This window comes from Onychomys torridus, chromosome 12 (assembly GCF_903995425.1).
Source record: "Onychomys torridus chromosome 12, mOncTor1.1, whole genome shotgun sequence".
Taxonomy (NCBI): domain Eukaryota; kingdom Metazoa; phylum Chordata; class Mammalia; order Rodentia; family Cricetidae; genus Onychomys; species Onychomys torridus.
This window is the reverse complement of record NC_050454.1, coordinates 67,207,645-67,232,310: the sequence shown is the minus strand read 5'-3', so window position 1 is coordinate 67,232,310 and position 24,666 is coordinate 67,207,645. Positions and strand designations below refer to the sequence as shown.

Below are 24,666 nucleotides of genomic sequence, written 5' to 3'. Positions count from 1 at the left end.
GGGTGCTGGGCATGAACATGGGTCTTCTACAAGAGCAGTACACACCATTAACCTTGAAGTCATCTCTCTGGCTCTAGAGGCAGGATATCACTCTGTAGGCCTGGTTGGTCTAGAACTCCGTGTAGACCAGGTTGGTCAAACTCATAGAGATCCACTCACTCCTGCCTCCCACATGCTGAGATTAAGGGACTAAGCCTGGATCTACTTATTATTTATTTATTTATTTAGCTGTTTCAAAAGCTTTATTTTACCTTGGCCCAAGACTTGGGAGGGGCTGAAGGGTGGTTACAAAGCTGCCTAGTGGCTTGAGAGGTTCAGGTGGAGGTCCTGAGGCTGGCTGATGCAGAGCAGAGGAGGGAGCCCTTTGGGAGGTCAGGGGACCTCCTGGTTATGCTTGAGAGTGAGCCGCTCAGAGAGATACTCACCCAGCCATGGCTGGGGCATACCTGTCTGTGCTGGCTGTGGCCTAGGCAGCCTATGGTGGTTGGTCAGTCCATCTTCTTGATGAGCTTCACCTCCTCATTCAGGAAGTGGTTTTCCAAGAAGTCACAGAGATGAAGTTCTGTGTGGGCAGAGAATGGAGATCCAGAAGGACCTGGTTCAGGTTCTTCTCCAGGGCCAAGGCAGCTTCCACGGCCTCCTGGGCTCTACCCAACTCATCTTGAGATGGCACCTACACATCCTGGAAGACTGCATGGCCTCTGTGGTCGTCCTACAGTGTGAGAGTCCCTGGGCGCCCTGCAACTTCTCCTTGGTCAATTCTTGGAAGAAGTGCCCTGTGCCCTCCAGACTGGCTCTACGTTTTAGACAGGTCTCATATAGCCCTGCTTGGCTTGGAACACATTGTGCAGTTGATGATGACCTTGAACTCCTGATCCTCCTGCCTCTACTTCCCTAGTATTGAGATTAGAGGCTTTCATCGCCACCCTTCATGTAATGTATATGGTACCAGAGATCAGATCCAAGTCTTCGTGCATGAGTCTGGCCACCTCTCTGCCAGACTGAGCTACATCTCAGTCCCCTTAATCACCTCTTTAAAGGCCCTGTCAAATGCAGTTACATGTTTCAAGTACTTGGGGTTAGCATTTAATAAAATATAATTTACGGGACTGGAGCGATGGCTCAGAGGTTAAGAACACTGGCTGTTTTTCCAGAGGTCCTGAGTTCAGTTCCCAGCACCCACATGGTGGCTCACAACCATCTGTAATGAGATCTGGCGCCCTCTTCTGGCCGGCAGGGATACATGCAAACTGAACACTGTATACATAATAAATGAATAAATCTTTAAAAAAAGTACAATTTACAAAAAAAAAATACCTGGTTTGTTCAATGGTGTCTCCATTTAAGATCAGGAAGCAGCAAATACAAGCCTCAAAGTTAGCCTGCTGAGCTCCATAGGTAGCAGCTGATCAGCCCTGGCTCCTCGGAGACATCAGTGTCCTATCTCACTCTGGAGCCCAGGCTGTTCTTAAATTTGCCCCCTCCTGCCACAGCCTCCTGAGTGCTGTGTATACCACTGGATCCATCTTAGCAGCTTTTCTTTTTTAAAAAGCATCCCAGCACCATCCCCCCTACCCCATCTCAATAAAGAGGCTAGTTCACGTAGTCAGTATACGTTTGTGAGAACTTGAAACTGTGATTGTCCACAGCTGGACCATGATACCATGACACAGCTGGGCTTCATCCCTTGAGGGTCCTTGCACAGTGCCGTCTCAGCAAAGTCCATGCTCCACTGATGAAGAGTGAAGCCACCCAGAGTGTCTTTCACAGCCACTGGTCTGTTTCAGGATACAGCTTTAGGTAAACTTTCTCACAGTGCTGACAGCCCTGAAGCCTGTGCTCTGGTGATGGCTTTATGTGCCTGAGTCCAATAGACTTACAGTTCGGGACAAGTCATGCTTGGAATTCCTGGCCACTCCTCCAGCTACATGACCGCACATGCACAGTTCATTAGCCAAGCAAGGGGCCTTCTTACGTCCTAAGTAATCTGTGCATTGATTGCGTAATCTGTGCCCAGCGTGATTACGCAATATATGTACATGAGTGGGGTAGCTATGTGAGCCCATATATGCATGTGTGGGGGAGTTTATAAGAAGCCGATCACAGACTCCTCCCTCTTCTTCTCCTTCCTGCCCTCTCTCTGCACATGTCTTCCACAGGCCTGGCCACGTTCTTTTCTGTCCCTCTCTTCTCCTAAGAAAGCTCTGATGGTGGGTTTTGTTGTATCTCGTGGCCTTTCTCACACGGTAACAGCGCTGCTTAATGAGTAACACCGCCACAACACTACATTAAAACCAGCAGTCATGTGATGGTTAATTCTGTGAGCCTGACTGAATATGGAATCCAGAGGACGTATCTCTGTAAAGACAGGAGTTTAGACTCACTGTGATGTCTCTGGTGTAGGGGTCCTGAGCTGCAAAAAGGCAAAGGAAAAAGGAAGCAAACTAAACACATGGTACTTACCTTCCTGTGCTTCCTGACTGGGGCTACGGTCTCCCGAGTGCCTTGTGTTCCCACCACCATGCTGTCCTCAGCACGGTTGATGTGCCTCCTCCCCAAACCATAAGCCACAAAACAGCCTTTCCCCATCACCTCAACAGCTTCTGGTCTGGTTCTTTGTCGTGGCAATGAGAAAAGTGACTAATACAAGTCAAGTCTTGAACACCAACAACCAGCGAATGCATTACCTCGCACTGACAGTCGGCTTAGTAGCCTGCATTTGCAGTGGTACACTTTCTAGCAAAAAGAATAATTATTTTAAGATGACATTTCTTATAGTTGGTTCACCTCGATCCACGTTAAACATGCAATTACTCCAGAACATGTCACAAATGTCGCTGAGGCTGGTTTCCTTACAAAGGATTGAGTTACTTGTACCCATCAGCACCGGTCACACAGCTGTTGTGCTGGATGAGGGACGTGGTGGTAGATTTGACTTCTCTTTGTTCAGATTCCTGTTTACTATAAAATATGTGTAATTGAGAGACTAGCTAATTGAGCATTGAATAAGAGGCTGTTGGATTTGTTGGTGTTAAAGACAGAGGAGAGTTAATTTAGAAGCCAAGTTCACATAACTGAATGTTGTGTAACAGGCTTGTGCTATGTCTCATATCCATAGCCTTCAAAGGACTTGGGCTGAATTAGCCAGATCCTCTGACTTTTCTCAAATGAAAGCCCAACTCTGCAAGGCTGTGAGAAATATCCCATCATTGCGATTTGATTGTGAAATGCCCCCATAGGCTTCTGTGTCTGAGTTCCTTATCCTTAGCTGGTGATGCTCCTTGAAGAGTTCATAGAACCTTCAGGAAGTGGAGCCTTGCTGAGGTGGGCCTTGAGGCTTGGTAGCCTGGGCCTACTTCCTGTTTTCTTTCTCTTCTTCCCAACTGTGTATTCAGTGTGGTAAGTGTGGGGGCCCCCCAACAGCTTGACCACACAGCTGCCATGACAGGATTAGAGGTTCAGACTCAGCTTCTGGCAGGCAACACCTAGACCCAGGAAAAGCCATGAGCTGACCCCACCCAGTGGGGCCTGCATCTAAGAGGAAATACCTGACATTCTAAACATTCCTTATACCCTAGACAAACGTCAGTAAGTTCGGGTCCTGGACCCTGGAAATCCCCTCACTCCAACCTCTGCTATGATAAAAACCCAACCCCACCTGAGCTCAGGGCTCTCTGCTCTCACTGCTCACAGACAGACCAAGCTCAGGGCTTGAAAATAAAGGCTCTTTGCTTTTACATGTGGGATTTGGTCTCTCTGGTGGTCTTTTGGGGGTCCCCACAATCTGGGCATAATGATAAACTGGCCTCTCACTCCCATCCCCTTGCCTTCCTGCCATGATAGTGTGCGTCCCGGAAACTGAAACCCCGAACGGTCTCTTCCTAAACTGCTTCCTGGCTGGCATTTGTCACAGCAACATCATGAACACCCTCGGTCCTTCCAGTACTGGCAACCAGTGTTGGCATGGTAAGCCATGGAGAGCCAAGCCACCAAGAGTCTCAAGGGTGTAACTCAGCAGAGGTAAGGTAAACAGAGGTGAGCACTGAGAAGTTGAGAAGTTTGCACAGACCCCTTCAGGCATGGCTCCTCCACTGAAGGTCAGAGGCCTCTGGAGGTTCCTTCTTCTGAAGGAGGAGGTCAGCTTTGGCATTTCCCTGGGGTCAGATGCGGCCCAACCAGCGTCTCCCTTGCCCTTCTCCTTTCTGTTAGAGCCTGAATGGGGTCTGTGTTCCCCGAGGGTCTATATGCCAGAAGCTTGGTCCCCAGTGTGGTGATGCTGAGGGCTGGTGGAAGGTTGAAGAGGTGGGGTGTAGTGGAGGGTGCTGTCCTCTGATAGAACTAGAATGTTCTCACTGAGCCCTGGTGAGTTCTCACAATGGTGGGTTGTGACGGAGCAAAGCTATTCCATGAACTTGGTCTCTTGGACATATACTTGTTCTTTCCCATTTCTTTGATGTGACACAGCCAGGGTGCTCACCAGAAACTGAATACTTGAAGCCACTGGCCTGAAATATTGGCCTCAGAGCTGTACGCCAAGGCAACTTCTTCTCTTTCGTCAGAACCCACAGGCAGGTGGGTTATTACACAATCAGCAAATGGAATGATCTACCTCTCCTGCCTGCCTGCCTTGCAAACTGATCCCCACCCGAGCTTCTGCCTCCCTGACGTGAGGTGTGGCTCTTCCCTCGGTCTCCTTCCTGTACACCAAGTAAGTGGACTTCAGTGGGCAGGGCCAGTGGACTAGCAATACTGGACGGACATTTTCCTCATCATTCAAAGAGGGCTTTCTTGGAGAGGTTGAGGATATGGCTTAGTTGACAGAGTGCTCGCTTAGCCATGCACAAGGATGGGTTTCATCCCTTGCATGTCACCAGAGTGGGGGGGTGGGGCACACCTGTCATCTCAGCACTCAGGAAATAGAGGTGGCAGGATCAGAAGTTCAAAGTTACCTTCAGCTACGTTGTGAGCTTGAGGTCAGCCTGGGCTACATGACACTCTGCCAAAGTAAATAAATAGAACTATTACTTGAGGGGGAAACCCTTTATATACACCTATTAAAACCATGTTCGCAACCAAGTGTGGTGGCACACGCCTTTAGTCTAAGCACTGGGGAGGCAGAGGCAGGCAGATCTCTGAGTTCGAGGCCAGCCTGGTCTACAAAGCCAGTTCCAAGATGGGCAAGGCGGTTACACAGAGAAACCCTGTAGCAGGTATTCGTTTCACCTATGACCTTGGGGTACCAGACCCTAGGGCATGGCACGGTGTCTTGGCCAGCTTAAGACCAAAGCTTGTATTCCGGCCCCTTCTCTCTCCTGTGCTCTTGGACGGTGGAGACTGACTGAGGCTGTGGGAAGCAGCGTAGGACTGGCTCAGCCTTCCAGGGCTCCGTGTTAGATCGTTCTCCTCAGTATAATTCCTTAATACATAGTTCCTCTATCAGTTATCTGTGGTCTTTCCGCATTAAACCCTGTCTGGGAAAAACCCAAAAACCAAACCAAATCAAACCAAAAATACACACATAGACGGCGGGGGCTCTAGCTGAGTGACAGAGCCCTTGACCAGTATGGACATGGCCTGGGGTTCCGTCCCCAGCCTGATAAGGGAAAAATGTAAGCACCTTCTCTGGGCTGCTTGGTATCTGCTTTTTTCTCACAGTTAGCGCCAGTGGCTTGCTGGTTTTTTTTTCTTTTCTTTCTTTCTTCTTTTTTTTTTTTTAATAGGAGGCATTTTTGTCCTTGTTCGTTAGCTGATGATTAAAAATGAATTATAATAATGTCCAAGCACTGCATGTCCAGTCAAGCATTATCTTGGAGTGATAAATAAGCACAAAGGAAAAAAAAAGCAGTTGCTAATGTTTTCTCTTACTGCCAGCTGCCCAAGGAAATTACCCAGGAGTGGTAAGTCAGCAGTGGAGACCGTGGCTGGGTGGTGTGCTTTGCTGTTTTTCCGCTTATCACATTTTGTTAGAAAATTGGGGTTTGATCCATCAGAAGAAAGGCATTTACCATAACAAGGTCTGGAATGTGCTTCTTATGGATCATGTGTTTGGAGAGGATAAAGGAAACGCTTGTTTCAGTGAGAAAAAAAAATCTTAAAAATCTCTTAAGAATCTTGTTATTACATCTATCTATCTATCTATCTATCTATCTATCTATCTATCTGTCTGTCTGTCTATCTATCCATCCATCTATCTATGTGTGTGCACTTGTGCACATATTTGTGCCATGGCACCTGTGTGGAAGCCAGAATTTAAAATTTGAGAATGGGTTCTCTCCTTCCCACCATTTAGGTCCTGAGGATTGAACTCAGGTCCAGACAACCAAGTACCTACTGAGCCATCTCACTGGCCCTGCAGCTCTCTTTTAGTTTTCTATTTGAGGCATGGTCTCACTGATTCTCCAAGGCTGTGATCTTCTCCAGCCTCCGAAGTAGCTGGGGTTATAGGCCTGCATCACCAGGCTCAGATAGTCTGTCCGTCCCCCCAGCCCCAGCCCCCTCTTCTCTCCTGCCTCTATCCTCCCTGCTCCCAGGCAGGGTCTTATATAGCCCTGGCCAGCCTGCATCACTACACAAGCCAAGTTGGCCTTGAACTCCCAGATCCACCTCCCTACATTCTAACCTTGCCCAGGTTGCCCACAGCCTTTTGCCTTTTCTTTCAGCTCGACAGTGGGGAGCAGATTTTGGAAAGTAGTCACACCCATGATAGGGAAGACGAAATTAGAAATCACTTAGCTGGGTGAACTGTAATTTCAGCACTGGGGAGGCAGATGCCAGGAGACTGCAGAATGTTCTAGGCCTGCCAGAACGATATAGAGGAATTTGTCTCAAACAAACCAACAGAAACTGCATCATGCAAGCAAATTAGAAGTGGGTGTGTCATCGGGTTGGGGATTTAGCTCAGTGGTAGAGCAAGGCCCTGGGTTCGATCCTCAGTTTAAAAAAAAAAAAAAAAAAAGAAAGAAAGAAAGAAATGGGTGTTGTAGATGATTGGTAAGCAAGGAGGAAGGATTAGGAAAGTTCCTCACAGGAAGCCGTGGGCTGGCTGGCTTGCCCTTGGAGGAGAAGCAGAGTCCTCAGGCAAAGGGCTAGTGGGAGAAACCGCATGGACTGGAAGGGCCCCCAAGATCATCTTACGGAAATTGGGAGGGGAAAGAGGTGAATCTGGGAATATTTTGGAAAATCAGGTGTGGTGGTATTGTGTTTCCCAAAATATTGTGCTCCCTAATAAATTTATCTGGGGTCAGAGAACAGACAGCCACTAGATACAGAGCCAAAGATGGTGGCTAGAAAATGGGTCAGAGCTAGCCATAGCAGAAGTTAGGCAGTGTTGTACACGCCTTTAATCCCAGCACTTGGGAGGCAGAGCCAGGCAGATCTCTGTGTGTTCAAGGATACAGCCAGCATGGAGACACACGCCTTTAATCCCAGGGAGTGATGGCAGAAAGGGAAAGATATGTAAGGCGTGAAGACCAGAAACCTAGCAGCGTTTGGCTGGTTAAGCAGTCAGGCTTTGGAGCAGCACAGTTCAGCTGAGATTCATTTGGATGAGGACTCAGAAGCTTCCAGTCTGAGGAAACAAGACCAGCTGAGGAACTGGCGAGGTGAGGAAGCTGTGGCTTGTTCTGACTCTCTGATCTTCCAGCGTTCACCCCAATAACTGGCCCTGGGTTTGTTCTTATTAATAAGACCTGTTAAGATTCCTGCTACAATCAGTAAAGTAGGTCAATAAAAGGTACTATGTGGGTTGGGGATTTAACTCAGTGGTAGAGCACTTGCCTAGCAAACACCAGGCCCTGGGTTCGGCCCTCAGTTGATAGGCGGTGAGAGGGGAAGATGATCTGCATGCCTTTTCTTTACCTTATACCACGTGAACAGGCTTTTCAGAGAGTAGAATAAAAAACTGAGAAAGAAGGACCAGTTTCAAAAACCACTGCTCCCCCCCCCCTCCCCAAGCTAGGGGTGTAGGCTGTGGTAGAGCAGAGATGGGTTCAGGGTCATTGGGAAGGCAGCTCCAGCTATAGTGATGAGGCTTAAGGAGAGCCAAACTTAAGCCGTCTCTCATTCCTTAGCCTGGAAATGCCTGCCTCCAGGGGAAGGCCAGGAAGGGCCTGGGAAAAAGCTACCATGAGATTTGTTGAGTCTTGTTTGTGTTCAGGAACGTGCTAGAGTAGCTAGGGTGAACACGTTCAGCTGATGAGACTTTTGGGGCTCCAGGGGGTCTCTAGGCATGCTTAATAAGGCTGAAAAAGTGAGACCGGCCTTCTGCTGAGACTCAGGAACCCCCAGAATCTCTAATGTGAGCCAGGCCTTGTCCTAAGGGACTCACTTCCCCAAGCCATCCAATCCTTGTAGAATCTTTTGGGAAAGACATGAACTCAAGCTTTACATCATAGCTGAGTGCATGGAGTGCAGGATTTAAGGAACTCAGGGAATGGACTTCGCTTTTCATCGTTACTTTGAACACTGTTAGCGGCTGTCTAGAGCCTCACCTCGGGCTTTCACCCTGCTAGCTTGCTTCCCTTGAGGGCTAGCTCAGTCTCTCCAAGCTCAGCTTGCTGTGCTTGTCTGGTGTGGCTGCATTCCAGCCCTGTCCACTCTGTTCTCTTTGAGTGGGGTGGTGTGATACATCTATAGAAAAGACGATAGCCCAGTGTGCCTGCACATGGGCCTGCACCCCTCCCCCCCCCAGTGTAGGTCAGGGGACACTGCTTCAGCTGGCTCTCACCTGGCCGGGGGAGGGAGAAGCTTTGTAAGTGAAGGGACACCCACCTGGAGGGAGATCTACTGCAGTCAGCCCGGCCGGCACTGTGCACTCTGGAAGGAAGGAGCCAGCTCTCTTCCTCCCCATGATGAATTAGTAATCAGGGCAGAGTGAACTGAAGCAGAAGACATCAAATGGGATTTCTACTGGGGACCCCTGGGTGCATTCTCAGTAATTGTTTTTTTTTTTTAATTTTCATCTCCTTTCTGTGAAAATGCATTTTGAGATGGGGGGGGGTTGTTTGTCCCCTTTTGCCTCGGAGTTTCTGAAATATTCCACAGCGTGATCCCTGCCAATTCTGCAGAAGTGTTGCTGTTGCTGGGATCCTGTTCGCAGCCAAGTGGGAGAGTGTCTCCACAAAACACCGTTCCAGTGAAAACACGGAAAATAAAATGCAATAAAGCAAATTGCAAGGAGGCACTGTTAAGTTCCTTGAGTGTGACCTTGATGGTGTGGTGTTTGTTCCTTTGTTCCTTGATTGTGGCAATCTGCACATCCGGCTTCTCCTGTCTTTGTTGCCGAAGGTTGCTCATGGCTCAGAAATTTTTCTGGAGTTTAACGTCTTTTCTGGGACTTCTCTCACCCAACTTCCGGTATCTGTCCTCAGATACTAACACTCTGATTAAACTGGTTTTTCCTCCCAAACCCTTTTCTTTACCTTACCTTCAGCCTTTGAACACTTATGGAGACCTGACCTCACAGCCCAGGGTGGGCTCTTGATCCTTCTGCCTCCCAAATGTTGGGGTCGCAGGTCCGCACTGCACAAGGCCACAGCATCTATTGATTGACTTAAGCAGGTTTTTTTTCTTGTTTGTTTTTTGGCCCAGAATCTCAGGTGGCCTAGGCTGGCTCAAGCTCACTGCAGAGCAGAGGGTGACCTTGAATTTTCGGTCCTCCTTCCACCTCCTGAGTGCTGGGGTACACGCCTGCACCACATCACGCCACAGTCAAGAGCAGGGAGAGGGTGAATGCATGCATGCTTTGCACTCAGCTGGCTCTCTCTGTTTTTTTTTTTTTTTTTTCTTATAAAATATATATCTTTTATTATTTTTAAAATTGTGTGTGCACTAGGGCATGTACCTGTGAGGGCAGGCGCCTGTGGAGGACAGAGGATTTATATCCCCTGCAGCTGGAGTTATAGGTAGCAGAGAGCACTTGACTTTGGTGCTGGAAACAGAACTTGAGTCCTCTGCAAGAGAGGTACAACTGCCAGGTAGTGATGGCGTACACCTTTAAGCCTTTAATCCCAGTACTTGGGAGGCAGACGCAAGTGGATCTCTGAGTTCAAAGCCAGCCTGGTCTACAGAGTGAGTTCCAGGACAGATAGGGCTACACAGAGAAACCCTGTCTGGAAACAAAACAAATCAAAACAACTGTCCCCCACCCTGGGGAAAAAAAACCCAAAGGGGGTGGACAGGACGACTGCTGAACCAGCTCTGTAGTCCCAGCTTCCCTAGTAGAGTCTAAGCCCCCAAACCAGGAAAAGATGCCATTCTTTCTGGCCGAGTCTTCATATCAATTCAGGCAACCAAGACAATTTACCAGAAACATACCCACAGACCAACTGATCCAGATAAGCCCTCATTGAGATCCTGTCTCTTCCCAGTGGTTCTAGATTCTCTTAAGCTGACAATGTAGACTAACCGTCACAAAGGTGACTTCAACAGTAAGCATTTTTATTCTCCCCAGGTCTTCAGTGGGTTGGGTGAGGCTCATTTACATGAGGGTGGGGCGTCCGCTCTCCGCAGCGGACACAGAAAATGAGAACCCACTGGATGGAGTGCCTGTCCTTGTCTGGAGTCTTCACAGTGCCTAGGCTGACCTCGCTTATCATGTATCCCTACTCAGGGCTGTGAGGCTGGGAGTACAGTGGGCTCATCCTCTTGGGGGATGAGAGGAACCCCTAGTGTGATTCAGCAACAGCTGCATGTGGCAAAGCTTCTAACTTGGAGGGGGTGGTGGTGGTGGATGGTGATGTGTTGGAGGGGAAGCTGATTCAGACTTGAAGCCGGGGTCGAGCACTAGAAATGTCCCGCCCCCCCCCCCCCCCCCCCCCCCCCGACTCCCTAAACCAACCCTTCACTCTGCCTTTTACGAGTCTATTTTTCCCTTTACTGCCAATTCCATGTTCTCTTTAGATGTCAACTGTGTCCTCAGGAGACAGGATGGCCGAGGACTCTGCCAGATGGCATTTGTCTGTGTTTTAATCAAAATGCCCGGTTCTCTCCCCACAGTGTGAAGCAGCCACACACTGCTCGGGTCAGACACAAGACACAGCAGTTCACCGCAGCTTTTCAAGTCTGTGAGGTCAGAAAAATGGAATTAAGGGCTGCCCAGACTCAAGTCTGTCTGCTCCAGGGCAGCCTGGGTTGGGACGGCGAGCAGTGGTCCCTGTACTCAGCTGTGGCAGGTTCACAGAAAGATGGACTGAAGCTCGTCAAATGGTGTTTCCTTCAGTGCCCATCTCTGTGCCGTGGGTCATCCCCCCAACCCTGCTATGGGGAACAAAGTGTTGAACAAATGTACACATACGTTGCTTCATTCAGTGTTTCAAACATCGGCTGAAAGGCTGTCACCTGCTTTTTTTTTTTTTTTCTTTTTTCAAGACAGGGTCTCTCTGTAGCTTTGGAGCCTGTCCTGGACTAGCTCTTTAGCCCAGGCTGGCCTCGAACTCAGAGATCCACCTGCCTCTGCCTCCTGAGTGCTGGGATTTCAGGTGTGCGCCACCACCGTCCAGCTCGCTTTTTTCTTTTTAAAGATTTATTCTTCATTAAAAATATTTTGTTTTTTGTTAATCCTATCAGTCGAGAATACGATGCCTACCACAATTTTTGAGCCAAATATGAAGCAAGCTTTGCTAAATAATGGCCAGGACAGTGGACACTGGCCAGGTCTATACCCGGGATTCCCAGAGCATGGCAACATGTTACGTTGCTCAGAGGCTTAAGAAGGCAAAACCCCCAAGGCTGCCTACTTCCTGCCTTTGTCCAGTTGAGGCAGGTATACATCCTGACTACCTGTGATCTTTCACCTACCTGTGGTCAAGCACATCCTGTGCAGTTGGGGCAGCCAAGCTTCTTTACAGAAGCAAAAGACACTTGGCTTGTTATCTTTCACAAACAACAGCCCTCAGCATTGCAGAAAGTTACCTGTCCTTGGGCAAGTGGGGCTTTCAGGTTAGGCACATTTCTGTTGTACAGGTTTGTCTGTCTGTCTGTCTGTCTCTCTCTTGGTTTTCAAGACAGGGTTTTCTCTGAGTAGCCCTGGCTGTTCTGCAACTTGCTCTGTAGACCAGGCTGGCCTTGAACTCGGAGATCCACCTGCCTCTGCCTCCCAAGTTCTGGGATTAAAAGCGTGAGCCACCACTGTGTGGCTGTTTTATAGATCTCTTAAGCATGGTAATCTAAACTTAAAACATAACTTTAACCATCTAATTTCATGTGTCTGGGTCTTTTGCCTACATGTACTACATGCATGCTGTGCCCACGCAGGCCAGAGGAGGAATGTTGAATCCCCTGGGCCTGAAGATACAGAGGATTTTGGGGTACCACTGAGGCGATGGGAGTCAAACCCAGGTCCTTCAGAAGAGCAGCTGGTGCTCTTAACCACAGAACCATCCCTTCCGTTCTTTATTTTAAAATAAAATTACAAATGTGTGTGTGTGTGTGTGTGTGTGTGTGTGTGCACGTGCACACGCATGTACATGTATGTGCAGGGTTGGATCCCCCTGGAGCCTGAGTTACAGGTGATTGTGAGCTGCCTGACATGGGTACTGGGGACTGAACTCCGGTCCTTTGGAAGGGCAGCAAGCTATCTTTACTATTAAGTCATTTCTCCAGTCCAATCTCACACTTACAGATCAGAACTGTGGTTTGGGGTTTCGATAATGTAGCCAATCTTAAGCCTAACTTCTGTGAGTTGGTACTGTGCCACATGTGGTACTTTTAACGTTTCAAGCATCCCTATGGGCTAGTTGATATGCCCAGTTTAGAGGAGACACTGGGGCTTAAGATGGACGTAGACATCTGCTCAAGACTACAGAGCTAGTGAGCTGGGTTCTTCTAGTCATCCGGCCTGCCTGAATCCTGATTGTGTAAGGTGATGAGTGTGATATTTCTTATCATCTGCAACAATGTTCCCTTCCCAGCAGGGAGTCCAAAGACAGCAAGCCTGAGACCTAGTTTAGAAAAGAGACCCCATTGCAGGGGCTCTAGGTTTTAGCTGGGGGTTGGCTCTAGGTCCCCCGGGACCCAAGTCTTTGGGTACTCAGTTCTCTTCTGTGGAATGGATATACTCCATACACACCTCTGTGCTTTAAAGCATCTCTACATGACTTCTGGCACTTCATACAGTCAATGTTTCCATAGTTATTACCCCATATTGCTTAAGAAATGACAAGCCTGATTATTTTCCCCGGTTGAATTTCAAGATGTGGAAGATTGTCTTTTCTTTTTCTTTCTTTCTTCCTTTTTTTTTTTTTTTTTTTTTTGGTTTTTCGAGACAGGGTTTCTCTGTGTAGTTTTTTGGTGCCTGTCCTGGATCTTGCTCTGTAGACCAGACTGACCTCAAACTCACAAAGATCCACCTGCCTCTGCCTCCCAGTGCTGGGATGAAAAGCGTGCACCACCACCACCCGGCCAGGAAGATTGTCTTTTCAAGAAAAGTACTTAACTCAAAGTACCAAAGCTTCTACAGGCCCCACTGCCTACCTCTCCTGTGGAGGATACCATCTGGGCAAATGTTAGTTAATGCCATGTGGCAGCTACTCTATTAAGCAGTGCTGTAGAAATTATCCGTCCTTGACTTTAATCCCAGCACTTGGGAGGCAGAGGCAGGCAGATCTCTTGAGTTCCAGGACAGCCAGGGCTACACAGAGAAACCCTATCCTGGAAAAAAAAAAAAAATTATCCATTTTCAAATGTATTATCATTTCAGTAACATAGATAGGGAAACTGAGGTAGGAAAGTAACTTATTTTAGGCCACAATTTGGATAGAGCTTGATTGGCAGCCTGGTTCCAATAATTGCATCTTTAACCACAGACAAACCCATTCTTGAACAGCTTTGGGGTCAGATTCTGTACTCATATCCAGATGTACACATTCCATTCAAATGCACACAGCACAGCCCTTTCCAAGATGGAAGCTTATGATACGGCCAACAGCTTCATGGAGTAATTCTTTATTGAGAAGCCCAGGCAGGTATTGGCTCAGATAAAGCTGGTTTTTGTAATTTCATTCCAGAAGAAGAAACCCCAAATTTGACTGAAAACACTTCCTGTAACACTGTCATTAAACCTGGAGGACATGTCGCTTTGAATTCTCACTGGGCACAGGAGGCTCTCCAGTGTCTATGAGCATACCCTGCTTACCAGAAGTTCAGGAAATGCCAGCCAACCTGGGCTCTCAAGAATGGGTAGCAATTGGTCAAAGGAAGGGAGAGTACATGCGTCTGGATGTTGTGTGACAACTTTTTGAGGGGAGAGGCAATACATGTCTACTCACCCCAGGTAGGGATCTCACAACAGACCAAATTACATATACACCGAAGTCCAACTTGGTGAACCCATGAATTTTATTGGGATTATTTACAGGAGCAGAAATAACTCAGACAGCCACATCACCAAAGCCCACCCCAGTGTGAGTGACAGCTCATAAAGCTGGGAACCTGGCGCACACCGCACAGCCCAGAGGCAGCTCCGAATGTTCTTTCCAAGTGACTCAGTTGGTCTAAATCACTTCTAGGTGGCTCAGCTAGTTTCTGCCTTTCAGGAGGCTGGGCTGGTCTCATGTCAGAGTCTTTACAACTCGGCTCATCTGAGAGAGACCCTCCTATTGCTTACTACACCAGGGAGAGCCTATTGAATCTGGTCAGTTTCAGGGACTTCCTGAAGCCATTTTGTTTTGTTTTGCTTTGCTTTTAGAGACAGGGTTTCTGTGTAGCTTTGTGCCTTTCCTGGATCTCACTCTCTAGACCAGGCTGGCCTTGAACTCACAGAGATCTGCCTGCCTCTGCCTCCAGAGTGCTGGGATTACTGCCATGTGCCACCATCGCCCGGCCTCCTGAGGCCATTTCGAGTTGTTTTCCTTTCTGCTTAAGGAGCAGAACTGCTGAGGGAACTTACACAGTACTGGGCAAAGAGAAGAGGCCAGAACTGACAGGCTGAGATCTTCCTGTTTAGAACACTCATTCTGTAAAGTGGAGACGATTTGAGGAGGTAAGGGCAGATGGATTTCAGGTGGATGCCTTGGATGAGCGTCAGGTGAGAGGATAGGGGGCAGGACGGGTTTGGAAGGTGAAGGGTGCAGAAGGAAAAGGCATCAATTTCCTTATCTTTTTGAAATAGTTATCTTTGAAGCCAGGCTGGTCTTAAATTCATTATTGTCCCACTTCATCCTCCTCACCCAGCCAGCCACACTGCACACGACTTCAAGGCTGGTACACAGTACAAGATATTCCTGGGGTCTGCATTTCCCACTCCCTGGGGCAAGCTGCCTTAGCTCTAAAGTGAGGGGAAGGCCCTGGCCTGGATTAGGGAAGCGGGTTTTGCTAGTAGCTCTAACGTAGGTGAGTCTGTTTATGGCTCACAACACCTTGAGATAGGCAACCTGCAACACCTGCTGGGATTTTAGAGAGATCTGAGGCATGTGCATACCTGGTCAGTCATTATACAATATCCAGGTGAACGGGAAGCCCAAGTTCACTTGCTGGGCATTTGCCCAACGCGTCCTGGACTGTCCAATACTTGCCTAAGACCACAGTGCCAACTTGGAGTCTGATTAGAGTACGACATCCTCCGGCTCCCATGGGTAGGAATGCGTTGGGATTTTCTTTCACCTAAGTAAGTTCCCGTTTTTCCCTAGAGCCAGCCAAACTAGACCACGTGTCGCAGGTAAAAGGTTTTTGGCTCTTCGCCTCCCCCATTCTTTCCCCCCTTCCTCTCTGCCTTAGGTAGTAGGAAAATCCTTTACCTCCGACCAATCCCACGGCCGCCGAGCCGCGCGCGCGCGCTAACCCCAGCTCATTCGTACACGTCATTGGCCACCTCCACCTATGCACGGTGACAGGCAGCCTTACGGACCTATTGGAGGAAGAGGCGGAGGCCAGCCGGCCCTCCAGAAGCTGCTTTGTTAAGGGCTCCCTCGCTGTGGCCGGTGCATGCACGCTTCGCCGTCCTTGTCGCGGTTTCTCCGGGCTGCACCGCCAGGGCCTCGTGTCAAGGCAATTGGAAGCGTGCGTGCAACGCCAGCATCCCTCCGGCCAAAGGGTCCAGCCGGAGCGGGATGCCGCTCAGGTATCCAGCGTGCGCCTGTTGTCACTCTCCAGCCCAACTCTGAACGCCCCGCTCCTGTATTCTCCACCTCCGATTGGCTGGCCGGAGGCGGAGCGATTGTCCGCAGCTCCAATCCGAGTTCGGTTTCCCACGGGCTTCCGAGGCCCCGCCCCCGAGGCCGCTGGCCCAGGAGCCCTGACAGTTCCCATTGGCAGACCGAGAGCGGGCCGGAGGGCTGAGCAGCGCCGCTGCCGTCGGGCGCGCAGCTCTGCAGCGCGGCTAACGCTTCGGCGCCCGCACCCCCCGGGGCCCAGCGGCCCCGCATTGTGCCGGGCCGGGTCGTCGAGATCCTGGATGAACGTCACAGGTGAGTACCCGCGGGCCTAAGGGGGGCGGGCCGCCTGGCCAGAGGCTCCACGAGGCATGGCGATGGGAATGCTTGGAGCCGCGGTGTCCGTGGCGGGCACGTCCTGACTCCTATCTCTCGCATACTGGGGCTCCCGGTGGGTCCTAGCTCCCCCAGATCGGGCTTTGCTTGTATTGTTTTCGTGTGCACACACTTGGGAGGTGTGGTGATCTGGGGGAGGGAAGGCACAGCTCTATCGTGCAAAGGAGCGACCAGGAACCAGGCGAGACCGCGGAGCCCAGGAGCTGGCGCCGAATGCAAGTGACAGCGTCCAGACGTTGGCATTCGATCTTCCTGGCAGCAGGAGGTCAGCGTTGACCTGCGGCGGCCTCGTCTCTATGTATTTATCGGCTGATTTTTAATCAACTTCGGGGAGGGCGTGCGTGTGTGTGCCTGGGTCTATCTGTGTGTGTGTGTGTGTGTGTGTGTGTGTGTGTGTGTGTGTGTGTGTCTCGGTCTCCGACTTGAGCACTTATACGGGCCTGGCCCTTCGCCAACGCTGCCGGGTGTTCACCTTGGCCATCGGTACTGCGCTCCGGGTCGGGCACACCGCGGGAGAGCCGTGGGGGCGGGCACACAGGGTGAAGGACCAGCGGTGGGCTAGGGAGGGGGCATTTAAAGCAGCATCCTACATGAGGGCAGACAATGACTGGTCCAGGTGGTGGGGGGCTGTGCTTTGCGTCCGCTCTTCGGACCCCATCCAGGTCTGGCCCTCTTCTCCCGCTCTGCTTCTCTGGTGCCTGTGCACCGAGAGGCTGGCCAGCCCGCTGGGGACCCGCGTGGGGCCGGCTTTTGTTTACAGACCTCGCCATTGGACGAGAGGTACGCTCTCAGGTAGGGCCACTGCCGCCTGCCCACTACGAGTCAGAAGTTGATGTGTGTCTTCAGGTGACGCCCCCTCCCCAGGTCTCAGGCCCGAAGCTTCAGGGAAAAGACCCGACTCTGCTCCTTCGCACCAGCCCCGCCCTGCCCGGCTCACTCAGATCTGCACCTAGAGGCGCTGATGTCTTTGGCCCAGCTGGGTCAAGATGGGCTGTCCAGGCGCGGACCTCGCTACGCATATCCCTTTCTAGTCTCATCCTCTGGCCATCCTCCAGAGTCAGATAGACTTAGATAGAATCTAATCAGTCTTTTTTCCTGCCTGGTGGCTGACAGGTTTTGAAGGACGCGAGGGAGCCCTTGGGAACACTGCAATCCTTGCCTGCTTCCGTGGTACCCTTGCAGTCCCGTGCAGCAGCTGGGCGGAATCCAGGTGTGGGAGCGTCTGGGTTACGGTGTCTGTCCGGTGCATGCTGACTTGGCGGACAATTTGAAAGCTGCAGCAGAGGTTGAGATGTCTGAGGTCATAAGCGTCAGGGCTTCCAGTTCCGGCTGATGATCAGTTACCAACTGGGTGATTCCTGGCAGAGCTACTTCATTTCTTAGAGCCTCAGTTTGTGCGTCTGTACAGTGGAGATGCGGTTCCTTTTGAGGGCGGGTGATGAGATGAGGATGTCAATGAACTGCATGATACAGAGACAACCACACGGGGAACATTGAAGTTATGTGGTGTGTTTGTTAGGGGAAATCTGTTCCACACAGAGAGTAGCTCCTTCTCTCCTTCCATTTTGTGGATTCTCCTCTCTTCTCTCCCATTGCGTTATAGGAGGCACAAGGACTCCTCTTTCCAAATCCAACAGGACTTGTTTTTACTTGGTCTTAGATTTAATTATTCTTATCTAAACTCTCGCGGTGCCTTTTTATGTGTGTGAATTTTTACTGCGTTTGAGTTTTACTTCTTGCTGCTTCTTTAAGGCTGTGTGAAGGCCTGGAGGAGGAAAAAGCCATCCAGGTGGGAAACCTTTGCTCTTGAACCAATAGCAGTTTACTAAGCAGTGAGTGCTGGGAACTAGAGGCCGCTTGAACAAAGGGCTGTCTGCAGAGAAGAATGAGGTGAAATTTAAATTACGTCTTCTAGCTGTAAAAGTTTGGAATATCACTAGCTTCTAGAAAAGGCTTTTGTACAGAGAGTCAAGAATTGGAGACTGAGTGGTAAACATTGAAGTTGCTAAGTAATTATCTTTGGAGGGGGGTAAAGGCAGGGGGGGGGGGGGGGTGCTGTCTAAGCAGGGAAGGTGGAAGGGGAGAATTATTTCATTGAATATCTCCAAGCACTGTCACTGTGTTTTGACTTGGGTTTCCTGTTCTCCCGGCCTTTCACCAGTGATTTACTCTAGGCAAACATGAGAAGTCAGTTTCATGTTGAAAAAAAAAAAAATGCAAATCAAAAGCAAGTCATAATCACATAGTTAAAAACAATCCCAGGACTCTTGGCAGACTATGGTATCGTTGAAGAAATGCTTCTTTGGTGCCAGTTATTGAGTGAGGTGCCACATTGTATCCTTTGAATGTGGACCCCAGAGTCCTTTACCAGCCAAAGCCAGCAAGCAAACAAAAACCAGACCAGAGACTTGCAGTCTGCCCAAAGGTTGCAGGAGTTCCTACCCATAATTGTACACCCCCCGATACTCCCTCTGCCTCCCCAAACCTGATGTCTGATTTCCTGGTCCCGTGTCTGTCAACCTAAGTGGAGGATGGCTGCCCCCAGCCCCCATGAAGGGAACAGAGCGGTGGTATTATTACTAGACACCTATTAGTCAAGGTGATAACCTGTTTAAAGTTCTACTCCCTGGAAGGATTCCAACCCATTCGGAACTCTCTTGAGAATTCTGTAGCTCTCTGGGATACAGAAGCCCTAGACTCCACTCCCCTGCTGTTGTCCAGGGATCGAATCAGTTGGGGGCCTAAACTTAAAAGGGAGCCAGGTTAGGAAATCACATTAGCTGACAGTTTAACTACACACCAGTGCTCCTCCAAAGCCTGGGGCAAAGACTTCTCCTGGCCCTCTGCATTCTCCCCACTCCAGCATCATCTAAGCCAAGTGGAAAAGCTGGGTAGGTCCCAACTTCTCACCCCCAGATTTCTGAGAGTGGTGAGAACCCTAAACTTTCTGGATGCCTAGACAGACAGACAGACACACACACACACACACACACACACACACACACACACACACACACAGAGTTGCTTTTCTAAATCAAGGGAACAGGTAAAGAGTATATGGGTTTTTGCTTTTTTGTTTTCTGTGGATTTATTCACTGTCAATAAAAGGTCCTTATGGGATCTACAAGGCCGCCACGGCTGTCTTTTTCTCCCATCCTAATTCCTTCAAGCCTTCTCTCCATCAGCACCCTATTTTATGTAACCCTGTGCCACAGGAGAAAAATAGGGGTCTTTTAGCATCACAGTAGGCCACATTACTTACTTGAGAGAATATTAAAGAGGCACTCAGAAATTAAACGGTCCCCAGCAAAGAACAGACCAAGAAGGGAAACAATGTTCCAGTGTAAACGTGTACAAGATGTTAATAGGCAGGCACAGCCTCCCCCTCTGTACCCTTCCCAACCTCTGGCACCTTCTTCCACACCCATCTAGCATAAGACTTTCTCTGTTCCCTTGGTCTTCAGGGACCTCATTAAGCAATTCACAAGGGCCTGGGCTGCAAGTATGGGCAGTCGGAGAGATTCCTCCAGGGCTGGTAGATCCTTCTAGAAGTCCTCACAGGTCTGTTGTTAGCTAGAGAAGTTCCTCGCCCAGTTGCTCAGAGATCGTGCACTCTGATGCAAGGCAGTGGAGTAGAGGACTCCCCGACAGTGTAGATGTTGAGCGCTAGGAACCAGGTACCGTGTTGGCAGCGTATGAGAAGGTGGGTTACCAGAGCAGATGAGTTAGTTGTCTGCATTGGAAGGAGGTTAAACAAAGGAGTTGGTGTGTCGTGGAGAAGTTGTGGGAGGTTCTTGCAGCTGAGCAGAACCTTTGCTTCGGAGTAGGCTAAGGTCTTTTGGGGCTGGGTCCGCCACAAACCTTTCTACAAAGCGGGACTTAGTTTGAGGTGGGAGGCGTGGGGGGTATTGCAACATTTTTGAAACCGAGGAAAACTGAAGTATGATATGAGGAGTGTCTGATGTTTTTTACTGGGGACATTTTAAATTGGGAAGTAGAAATAAAGGGGGGGGGTATTTAAACAAAACAAAACGATATGCTTCCCCCAAACAACCAACATTTACTGGTTCCATTTTCTGCCGGCATGGAGCATGGCGTTATTGAAGACAGGGACTGCTGGTGTTCCTTTATCTACAGTTTTGCTTCCCACAGTTTCAATTACTCTCTGCTAATTATGGTCCCAAAACATGGAGTATCAGATTCTAGAAACTATGTAAAGTTATTACTGTTATTAAGTTATTGCTGTTCTTAGTATTTTGAGATGTGGTTTCGCAATGTGCCAGGCCGCCTTTGAACCCTTCTCCTGCCTCAGCCTCCCAAATTGCTGGAGTTTCAAGTATGTGCTGTCAGATCTGGGCAAAGTCTCAAGTTTTAAATAACCTTTGTTAAAGTATGCGGTTGCTATTATTCTATCTATTTATTTTTGAAGTGCTTGGGTTCTAACCCAAGGCCTTGCATGCACTGAGTTCCACCATTCAGCCACACCCCTGGACAAACTGTATTAGTTATTGTGATTTCTCCCTGACCCTTCTCTGAGTCAGGATCTTACTCTTGTTTGTCTCTGTCTTGAGTACTGGGATGAAAGGCGAGCATTGGCCGGGTATGTGGCGGTGCACCCCTTTAATGTTAGCACAATCTATTGTGAATTTCCTACTATGTTTACAATTAAATTTAGCATGGGTCTGCATATGTTGGAACAGACATTGTATGGTGTGTGTGTGTGTGTGGTATGTGTGGTGTGTGTGTGATGTATGGTGTGTGTGTGTGTGATGAGGTATGTGTGTTATGTGTGGTGTGTATGTATATGTGGTATGTGTATGGAGTGTGTGGTGTGTGTGTGTGATATGGTGTGTGTGTGATATGGTGTGTCTGTGATGTGTGGTGTGTGTGTGTTATGTGTGTGATGTATATGTGTGTGGTGTGTTTGATGTATGTGTGGTGTGTATGTTATGTGTATGGTGTGTGTGTGTGTGTGTGTGTGTGTGTGTGTGTGTGTGTGTGTGATGTGTATCATGGAGCTATCTCTTGGTCAGTCTGCTTTGGAACTGACCTTGTGCAGGAGCTTTTGGACCTGGCTTGTCCTGCAGGTATACTTGTGTCTCAGGGGCTGCAGGACTGGAGGTCTGAGCTCCCTCCTGGCTTGGGATGGATACGGAGAAGAAGGGCTCCTAGGCTAAGGACATTCACTTGCTTTTCCTTAAAAGCCCCAAACAAGTCTGCGGCCCTGTGGGAAGACAGGATGTCCTGCAGAAACTGGCTGCCTTTGTAAAGATTGCCACCCCTGGGGTCCTCTCACCTCCCCCTGCCACTTTCCTGTCTTCCTTAGAGCCCTGAACCTCGTAAACACAGATCAAGTCTACTTCCTGCTCCAGGTTTCCTGTGCCAGCTCTGCAGAGGTGATAATGGCCCCCAAAACCTGACAGGGCAGCCCAGGGAGGTGGAGGGCCTGTCAGGATGAGGCCCAGTCTAGGAGTGTTCCCTGTCTGGGGCTATGGAAATGGAGTAGGTGGGGAGGAGAGCTGGAGGTGGAGATGTGTGTTTGGACTGGTGTGTGAGTGGTCCCGAGGGAAGGAAGCTTGCATGCCTTGCAGGCTGTTCCTGTTCCCCTACTTATTGGAAGGCTCCAGGGTCTGTGGGGGTGGGATCTCAAGGCTGGCCTTCTCAGGCCTTTCTTCAAAACTCACAACCTATTCTCTGTGATATGCTATATTCCCAGTCTTGTTTTTTGTTTTTTGTTTTTTTTTTAAAGACATTCTTGCTCTATAGCCCAGGCTGACCTTGAACTTGAGATCCTCCTGACTCAGCCTCCAAGAGCTGGAATTACAGGCATGTACATGCCACTGGGCTCAGGGTCTCTTCGTCCACTCCTCAGCACCTGGGCTGGATGGAATGTATATGATTGGTTACATTCTGGAGGCGATGATTTCCAGTGGGAATGGTCTCTAGAGATTCCTGAATTGGCTTATATTCACTTTTTAGGAACACTGACCATGTGCTGTATAGCACAGGCTGCCTTTTGCTGTTTTTGAGACAGGGTTTCTCTGTGTAGTTTTGATGCCTGTCCTGGATCTCGCTCTGTTGACCAGTTTGGCCTCGAACTCACAGAGATCCTCCTGGCTCTGCCTCCTGAGTGCTGGGATTAAAGGCGTGTGCCACCACCGCCTGGCACAGGCTGCCTTTGAACACACCTCAGCCTCTCTAGTGCTGGGGTCACAAATGTATGCCACTGTGCACGGGTTGGCATAATTTTTCTTGCATTTGTATATGTGTGTTGCATCTGTATGTGTGTGCATGCGTGCTTGTATGTGTATGGGTGGGCTCATGAGTGTTCTCCTGTGCCTGAGTGTGTGTGAGGAGCTCAGAGGTTGACCCTGAGTGTCTATTATCCCTTTATGTATAACCAAGGCTGAGTCTTTTCTGAGCCTGGAGCTTGCTTTGGGTAGTCCAGCTAGCCAGCCTGCCCTGGGGACTCCTTTATCTTCCTTCTCTCCATTGAGCACTGGGATTACAGGTCAGCTGTCACAGGTGGTCTTTCATGTGAGTGCCAGGGGCCCAACAATGGTCCTTACACTTGGGTGGCAAATACTTCATCGGCTGAGCTGTCTCTTGAACCCCAGCATATTGTGCTTGAAGCATCATTCCTGTGGCAGTATGTATCTGTAATCCGTCCATTTTTATGGATGGATCATATCCATTGGTTGGATATAGTGTGTTTTGTGTATTTTCAGCTGATGGCCATCGGGGCCACTTCCACCTTCCTTTTCTTGGGAATGGTTGTGGCTGTACAGTAGTGTACTATTTTCCTGACTTTTAAATCAAAGCTGCCCAAAAGGGGAGCTGCTCGGCCATCTGATAATTTTGTTTACCTCTCTGAGGACACCCCACATGATTTCCACAGGGGTCGCACTAGCCTGCCTTGCCAACAGCAGGGTCCAAGATTTTGATTTCTCCACACTCTTGATGGCTGTTCTTCTATGTCCTGTTGATTAAAGCTAGTCTAGAGATGGAGATTGGCTCCTCCGAGCTTCGATTTGCATTTCTCTGATGATAATGCAGAGTATGTTTTTGGTGTTGTGGCTAATTATGTATTTTCTTTCAAAACCATCTATTCAGATCTTTGCTGCTTCCTCACCTTGATCTTTGTCTTTTAAGTGGTTGTAAGAATTCTTTATGGTTTATTTGTTCATTGGTTTGCTCCGCTGAGTCTGGGTGAGCTCCTTCCTTGAACTCTGGCCTGTCTTTGTGTGATGTGGGCATGAACCCTTGGTCTGACGTGATTTGCATGTTTTCTCCATTCTGTGAATGATGGTTTAATTTTCTTGACAATAACCTTTGCACATTGTTCTTTTTCAAGACTGACAATCAATAAAAAACACGTTCAAAAACAAACAAAACAAAACAAAAGCCGGGCTGTGGCGGCAGCACACATCTTTAATCCTGGCACTTGGGAGGCAGAGGCAGCCAGAGCTCTGTGAGTTCGAGGCCAGCCTGGTCTACAAAGTGAGTTACACAGAGAAACCCTGTCTCAAAAAACTAAAAACCAAAAACTAAAGCAAAAAAACCATGTTTCCTTGGTCATAATTCTGTCAAAACTGTTTCTCCACGGTGGGGTGGATCGCTAGGTTTATGTTTTTTCCTTTAATTCTACTTGTGTGACTAAGTTAAAGGTTGTGTTAAGGTGCATAGAAAACATTTTATTTTAAGATACTGGTTTACTGGCTGGAGAGATGGTTCAGTGGTTAAGCACTGGCTGCTCTCCCAGAGGACGCTAGTCCTGTTCCCACACCCACATGGCTCACAACCATCGGACTACAGCTCCAGGGGATCTGACGCCCTCTCGTGGCCTCCGAGGGTACCAGGCCTGCATGTGGTGAACAGAAGTGTGTGCTGGCAAACGCTCATATACACAAAATAATAAAGTTAAATATCACGTGTATCTAATACCCACAGAGGCAAGAGGAGGGCATCAGATTCCATGGACTGGAGATGCAGACAGTTATCCACCACCAAGTGGGTGCTGGGAATTGAGCCTGGGTCCTCTAGAAGGGCAGCAAGTGTTCTTAACCATTGAGCCATCTCTCCAATCCTGGCTGTTAGGGGTGTGTGTGTGTGTGTGTGTGTGTGTGTGTGTGTGTGTGTGTGTATGTGTAATGTCGGGACAGGGATTTTCAGCCATGGCCGGTTT

General features: G+C 49.1%; 1 protein-coding gene across 5 annotated transcripts in view; it reads left to right on the top strand.

The window, feature by feature from the left end:
- Positions 1 to 16,238: 16,238 nt before the first annotated feature.
- Positions 16,239 to 24,666, top strand: part of Tiam1 (TIAM Rac1 associated GEF 1) — a 374,882-nt gene continuing 366,454 nt past the window's right edge. For all 5 annotated transcript variants that reach the window (XM_036203278.1, XM_036203274.1, XM_036203273.1 and 2 more), the window contains exon 1: positions 16,239 to 16,400. The gene's annotated coding sequence lies outside the window, so the exon portion shown is untranslated. The remainder of the gene's footprint in view (positions 16,401 to 24,666) is intronic.